Genomic DNA, 7,849 nt, shown 5'->3' with positions numbered 1-7,849 from the left:
ACAAGTTTTAAAACACAATATGGTGGCTGTGGTGGAGTTTTCTTTTTCTTTTTAGAGCCCACCAAATACAACTTCAGCCAGCAGTGGTGAAGATTTGAAGAGTTCAAGACAGGAAGATTCTCGAAATCTAAGTTCACCATGCGTAGCGCGGAACCATCGATAGTGGAGAAACTAAACGCGGCTGGTAAGCAATAATGAACTTCAGAGTTAAAATCACTCAGTCAACAAAGTGTGTGTGGTGTAAAAACCAGAGACCGCTACGCAGCGAGTTTTCAAAATTGGAACAGTGCATTGAGAGGTATAGCGCCAGGCAGTGCTCAGCGAGCGAAGGCGAGTTACTGGGACACAGGCAGCTGGATCAATCGCAAGGGAAATGGGACCTGTTGTTAAAATCAAGCAAATAAGGGTCACGAAAGGTGATGGCGAAAACAAATGTAAGAGTCTGGAACAGTCTGCGTCACCTTTACAGGCTGTGCAAGCATCGTGGTGCGTCCCCGTCACAACCGAGCATTGTGGGTGGAATCAGAAAAAAGTCTGCCACCCATCTTAACTCGACCTTCAGCAATCGGACAAGCTGTGGAAGGCTGAGGAACTGCAGCATCTGCAGTGACTGCAGCATCCAGACCCTGAGCAGCAAAATTACAGGGACATAGTTTTAAAACATAGAAAGCAGCAGGAAAGTCCGAAAACAAAAAGGGTAAATGAATGCAAAATTTCTGAGCAATAAGTGGAAAGGAGCCAATTTATTATCGGAGTTCAAGCTGTTCACTCAAAGAACAGAGCTTTGGTTTATCAACCTGGGACTCTCTAAGTCACATAAGCAGGCTATCAAAATCTATATTGGTGATGAAGGCCCACACTGATTAAATACATCTGGGCTCACAGAAGAGGACCAAAAGGATCAAAGAACAAAGAACAGTACAGCACAGGAACAGGCCATTCGGCCCTCCTAGCCTGCGCCGATCTTGATGCCTGTCTAAACTAAAACTTTCTGCACTTCTGGGGACCGTGTCCCTCTATTCCCATCCTATTCATGTATTTGTCAAGATGCCTCTTAAACGTCGCTATCGTACCTGCTTCCACCACCTCCCCTGGCAGCAAGTTCCTGGCACTCACCACCCTCTGTGTATAAAACTTGCCTCGCACATCCCCTCTAAACTTTGCTCCTCGCACCTTAAACTTATGTCCCCTAGAAACTGACTCTTCCAACCTGGGAAAAAGCTTCTGACTATCCACTCTGTCCATACCACTCATAACTTTGTAAATCTTTATCATGTCGCCCCTCCACCTCCGTCGTTCCAGTGAAAACAATCCGAGTTTATCCAGCCTCTCCACATAGCCAATGCCCTCCAGACCAGGCAACATCCTGGTAAACCTCTTCTGTACCCTCTCCAAAGCCTCCACATCCTTCTGGTAGTGTGGCGACCAGAATTGCACACAATATTCTAAGTGCGGCCTGACTAAGGTTCTGCACAGCTGCAGCATGACATGCCAATTTTTATACTCTATGCCCCGACCGATGAAGGCAAGCATGCCGTATGCCTTCTTGACTACCTTATCCACATGTGTTGCCACTTTCAGTGACCTGTGGACCTGTACGCCCAGATCTCTCTGCCTGTCAATACTCCTAAGGGTTCTGCCATTTACTGTATACTTCCCACCAGTATTAGATCTTCCAAAATGCATTACCTCAAATTTGTCCAGATTAAATTCCATCTGCCATTTCTCCGTCCAAGTCTCCAACCGATCTATATCCTGCTGTATCCTCTGACAATCCTCATCACTGTCCGCAACTCCACCAACCTTTGTGTCATCGGCAAACTTACTAATCAAACCTTTTCCTCCAAATCATTTATATATACTAAACACAGCAAAGGTCCCAGCACTGATCCCTGCGGAACACCATTAGTCACATCCCTCCATTCAGAAAAGCACCCTTCCACTGCTACCCTCTGTCTTCTATGATCGAGCCAATTCTGTACCAATCTTGCCAGCTCACCTCTGATCCCGTGTGACTTCATCTTTTGCACCAGTCTGCCATGAGGGACCTTGTCAAAGGCTTTACTGAAGTCCATGTAGACAACATCCACTGCCCTTCCTTCATCAATCATCTTCGTCACTTCCTCAAAAAACTCGATCAAGTTAGTGAGACACGACCTCCCCTTCAAAAAACCAAAAAATGCTGGCCTAGCCAATGACGCCCACTTCCCATGAATGAATATAAAAAAGACTATGGATGTGGAAATTAATGTGGAAATTTATTTGGACTCTTTTCTTCCAGAGTTGTCCAGATTTTCTTTGGATGTAAAAGGACTGGGGTGTTAATGCGGGAGGACACCTCGGAGGGGTCATGTAGCGAGACAATATGGGTGGAGCTCAGGAATAGGAAGGGTGCAGTCACGATGTTCGAGGTTTACTACAGGCCTCCCAACAGCCAGCAGAGGTAGAGGAGCAGATATGTAGACAGATTTTAGAAAGATATAAAAGCAACAGGGTTGTAGTGGTGAGTGATTTTAACTTCCCCTATATTGACAGGGACTCACTTAGTGCTAGGGTTTTGGATGGGGCAGAATTTGTAAGGAGCATCCAGGAGGGCTTCTTGAAACAATATGTAGATAGTCCAACTAGGGAAGGGGCCGTACTGGACCTGGTATTGGGGAATGAGCCCGGACAGGTGGTCGACGTTTCAGTAGGGGAGCATTTTGGGAACAGTGACCATAATTCCGTAAGTTTTAAGATACTTGTGGATAAGGATAAGAGTAGTCCTTGGGTGAAGGTGCTAAATTGGGGGAAGGCTAATTATCACAATATTAGGCAGGAACTGAAGAATTTAGATTGGGGGCGGCTGTTTGAGGGTAAATCAACATCTGACATGTGGGAGTCTTTCAAACGTCAGTTGATTAGAATCCAGGACCGGCATGTTCCTGTGAGGAAGAAGAAGAAGCTTGGCAAGTTTCGGATAACGAGGGATATTGTGAGCCCGGTCAAAAAGAAAAAGGAACCATTCATAAGGGCTGGAAGGCTGGGAACAGACAAAGCCCTTGAGGAAGATAAAGACAGTAGGAAGGAACTTAAGCAAGGAGTCAGATTGATTCCAGAAATGGGGGGCTTGTCTTATGAAGAGAGATTGAGCAGTTTAGGCCTTTACTCTCTGGAGTTTAAAAGAATGACAGGAGATCTAATTGAGGTATATAAGATGATTAAGGGGATTGACAAAGTAGACATAGAGAAGATGTTTCCTCTGGTGGGGCAAACTAGAACGAGAGGTCATAGTTTTAGGAGAAGGGGTAGCAGATTTAAAACAGAGGGCCGTGAGTCTGTAGAATTCACTACCCCAGAGTGCGATGGATGCCGGGACATTGGGTATATTTAAGGAGGAGATAGACAGATTTTTAATTAGTAATGGGTTGAAGGGTTATGGAGAACAGGCAGGAAAGTGGAGTTGAGGCTGAGATGAGATCAGCCATGATCGTATTGAATGGTGGAGCAGGCTCAAGGGGCTGAATTGCCTACTCCTGCTCCTAGTTCTAATGTTCTTATGTTCTTATGATCACAGTGAAGCAGTTTGAGGCATGCCAAGCAAACATGCCAAGTCAGTAAGAGGAACCGCTCATTCCTCACCAGGTACCTAATCATCCATGGGTCAAGATCACATCTGAATTATTCCATGTCCATGGGGATAATTTCTTAGTTGTCACTGACTACTTCTCAAAGTATCCTATCATCCATCAATTGCACAATACATCGAGCACAACAGTCGCCAAAACACTAAGTGCCATTTTCAGACTATTTGTAGCATCCGGGGGAGGTCATATCGGACAACGGACCTCAGTTCATGGGGATGCAATTCAGGGACATGTATGAAAAGTGGGGCATTGACCACAATACATCATCTTTGCACTACCTGTGATCCAACAGCATGGCTGAGAGAATGGTTTGTACAGTGAAATCACTAATTCCGAAGTGTAGGAAAACCAAGCAGGATCTACACATTGCTACGCTTCATCTCAGAGCTACTCCTCCCAGTGCAACAATACCCTCACTGGTGGAACTGTTATCTGGTCGACCGTAATCAACCTCACTTCCATCACCCAACCCTTCAAGAAGCAAGAGAGTCATTTTTGGAAAAAACAAGGGAGACAAGGTCCAAGACCACATTCCATTTAACATCCAAGCACACTACTCCCACAGATCACTGAGAAAATCCAACAAATGCAAGCCAACATTACAGTTACTAAATTTGGGCATGTTAGCCGACTGCCACAAAGATTTAGAGACCTATAACCCTATGAGTTTTCTGGCTCATCATTCTGTAATATATAGACACACATTTATCTTGCATTGTAAACAGTTATTTTAATTAGAAGGGGGAGCTTTTTAGTACGAAAAAGGGAGACATTGTCGTACACATTTAAGTGGGTGTGGTTACATTTTCAGTGCACCTTGCTGGAGAGGAAATTATGTAACGGACCATGTGATGGCATCTCATCCTCAGTCTGCTGCCAATCACAAAACAGACCAGACGTGTACAGATGTTCTTGCAATGTAGTGCCATGCTACTACTCTCAATAAAGGAACCCACTATTTAAGAGTTAACTGACTCCTGTGGTTCGTGCCTTGATAACCTGTACACAAAATGCATGACAAGTCCAACCCGGCCAATTACCGCCCCATCAGTCTACTCTCAATCATCTGTAAAATGATGGAAGGTGTCATCAACAGTGCCATCAAGCAGCACTTGCTGAGCAATAACCTGCTCAGTGATGCTCAGTTTGGATTCCGCCAGGGCCACTCAGCTCCTGACCTCATGACAGCCTTGGTTCAAACATGGACAAAAGAGCTGAACTCAAGGGGTGAGAGTGACTGCCCTTGACATCAAGGCAGCATTTGACCAAGTATGGCATCAAGGAGCCCTAGCAAAACTCGAGTCAATGGGAATCAGCGGGAAAACTCTCTGCTGGTTGGAGTCATCCCTAGCACAAAGGAAGATGGCTGTGGTTGTTGGAGGTCAATCATCTAAGCTCCAGGACATCACTGCAGGAGTTCCTCAGGGTAGTGTCCTAGGCCCAACCATCTTCAGCTGCTTCATCAATGACCTTCCTTCAATCATAAGGTCAGAAGTGAGGATGTTCGCTGATGATTGCACAATGTTCAGCACCATTCGCGACTCCTCAAATACTGAAGCAGTCCGTATAGAAATGCAGCAAGACCTGGACAATATCCAGGCTTGGGCTGATAAGTGGCAAGTAACATTGCGCCACACAAGTGCCAGGCAATAATCATCTCCAACAAGAGAGAATCTAACCATCTCCCCTTGACATTCAATGGCATTATCATTGCTGAATCCCCCACTATCAACATCCTAGGGGCTACCATTGACCAGAAGCTGAACTGGAGTAGCCATATTAATACCGTGGCTACAAGAGCAGGTCAGAGGCTAGGAATCCTGCGGCGAATAACTCACCTCCTGACTCCCCAAAACCTGTCCACCATCTACAAGGCACAAGTCAGGAGTGTGATAGAATACTCTCCACTTGCCTGGATGGGTGCAGCTCCAACAACACTCAAGAAGCTCGACACCATCAGAACAAAGCAGCCCGCTTGATTGGCACACCATGCACAAACATTCACTCCCTCCACCACCGATGCACAGTGGCAGCAGTGTGTACCATCTACCAGATGCACTGCAGCAATGCACCAAGGCTCCTTAGACAGCACCTTCCAAATGCGCAACCTCTACCACGTCGAAGGGCAAGAGCAGCAAATGCATGGGAACACCACCACCTGCAAGTTCCCGTCCAAGTCACACACCATCCTGATTTGGAACTATATCGCCATTCCTTCACTGTCGCTGGGTCAAAATCCTGGAACTCCCTTCCTAACAGCACGGAGGGTGTACCTACCTCACATGGACTGCAGCAGTTCAAGAAGGCAGCTCACCTCCACCTTCTCAAGGGCAATTAGGGATGGGCAATCAATGCTGGCATAGCCAGCGACACCCACATCCCATGAATGAATTTTTAAAAAAACAAAGTCTTAGTAAGCACAACGAAAAGAAAACCCAACATTGGCGATGCCATCTAACAAATGCTTAATGTACTCATACCCAATTTCTCTCTTTTCTATTTCAATGGAGATGTTAAAACCACCAGTGTCTGCTGATTCTAGCTATTTAGGTCTATTGGTCAGTCAGATGAGAATTTTGAGGTGGTGAGAGCCTTGCTGGCTCCCTCCAGTTGACACAGATTGTAAAGCCTCATGCAGTCATGAAGGAACTAAAAAGCTCAATTTAGACCTCCACAAAGCCTGGTTCAGACAGAGAAGTGTGTAAATGTCGCATGTGGACCTTCAAACTCCCAGTGGTGGAGTAAGTGACCAGTAGTATTAGCTAAAATCGTGACAGTAAAATACATTAACCATTTGTACTATAATATCAATGACAGGCATTACAGCCTTATGAGTGCTTCTGTCTTCAATGGGAAGATCAGCAACAAACACTCCGAGACCCGGTTATATTCAATACAGAGCCTGCTATATAGTACACCAACATTACTGAGAATGTCCCATCAATACCTCACTCTTCACCTGTGAACCTACTGACTTAGTGTTGGCAAGATAATTCATGGCAGGTCATAACAGCCCAGCTGAATTTTGTCATTGCCTAATATCATGTACATTGTAATTTGCAGCATGGGTCAATGGATAACAGATTTTACCCCCTCTTAACCATAAGGCACTAAGGAAATTCACAACCATTGTACCTGCTGAAATCAGTTGACTAAGCACAGACTATGTACTGAATCTAGTTTTATTGGGCTGTATTCCTCAGTACTTGAGCATATGGTGCATTTGCCAGATGAGTATTTTGCACAGCTCTCTTATGGATCCTTTACAAACTCTAGGGAGTCAATGAGAATACCCATGTCTAATTTAGCTACACCTTAAACTGTTGCCTTTTATTATGTAAGAAATAAATTTTTGATAATGGTTCTGCAATAATTGAAAATCTTTGCAGGGATACACACAAAGGATCACTGGTGCTTCAACTTGCAGCTAAAGCCTGATGGAAGGCAATCTGTTAATCCTGTTGGGAAGTTCTTCACACAGTGAGAGGGGAGATTATCTACAGATTCGTACAAGTAAGTCCGACTCCTGAGCTGTCAGTTTGATGACATGATTATACTAATTGATTCGTTTTCAAAATTCTCATGTGGGCACTACTTCTTTAATTACATCATATTGTTTCCCTGAGGCTGAAATGATTGCAGATGTTATCAGCACATACAGAAAGCAGTTTGTTCAGTTAATTTTCACTGATAAAGTGGCTTGTGTGGTTTATTAAAGGCTGGGCTGAATCTTCAAAGGATTAGAACCTTTGAAGTTCTTGACTGTTCTGCAGATAGCTGTTGATGTCATTGTCACATCAGATGTTTTGTGGAGCTGGGAATGTGAGCCTGGCTTTCTGAGCAGGGCCTTGTCTTCAAGTACACTGTAACTGTGCTGGGAGTGGTTTCCCTGTATTTACTAATATTATTTGGTTTTGATAAAAGTTCTGATGCTGAAGTTGAATCCCTTCTTTGCGGTTACTCTGCTGATTGAACTCTATAAAAGCTGCAATTTTAATGATCAGAAGTCCTGAAAATTTGACTTCACCCAACTAAATTACAATTGAATGTAATATCCCACAGGCTGAGCTCAGCAATTATTCCAATTAGCTCAGTCTAATATTATGTGTTTGAGTTTACCACCCTGTGGCTGTATTGAAGTGTTAGCTCTCACATGCACACTCACAAGTACTGAGGAATACAGCCCAATAAAACCAGATTCAATACATAGCCTGTACTTAGTC

The sequence above is a fragment of the Heterodontus francisci genome, chromosome 37 (assembly GCF_036365525.1).
Source record: "Heterodontus francisci isolate sHetFra1 chromosome 37, sHetFra1.hap1, whole genome shotgun sequence".
NCBI lineage: Eukaryota > Metazoa > Chordata > Chondrichthyes > Heterodontiformes > Heterodontidae > Heterodontus > Heterodontus francisci.
This window is presented reverse-complemented; position numbering follows the sequence as displayed.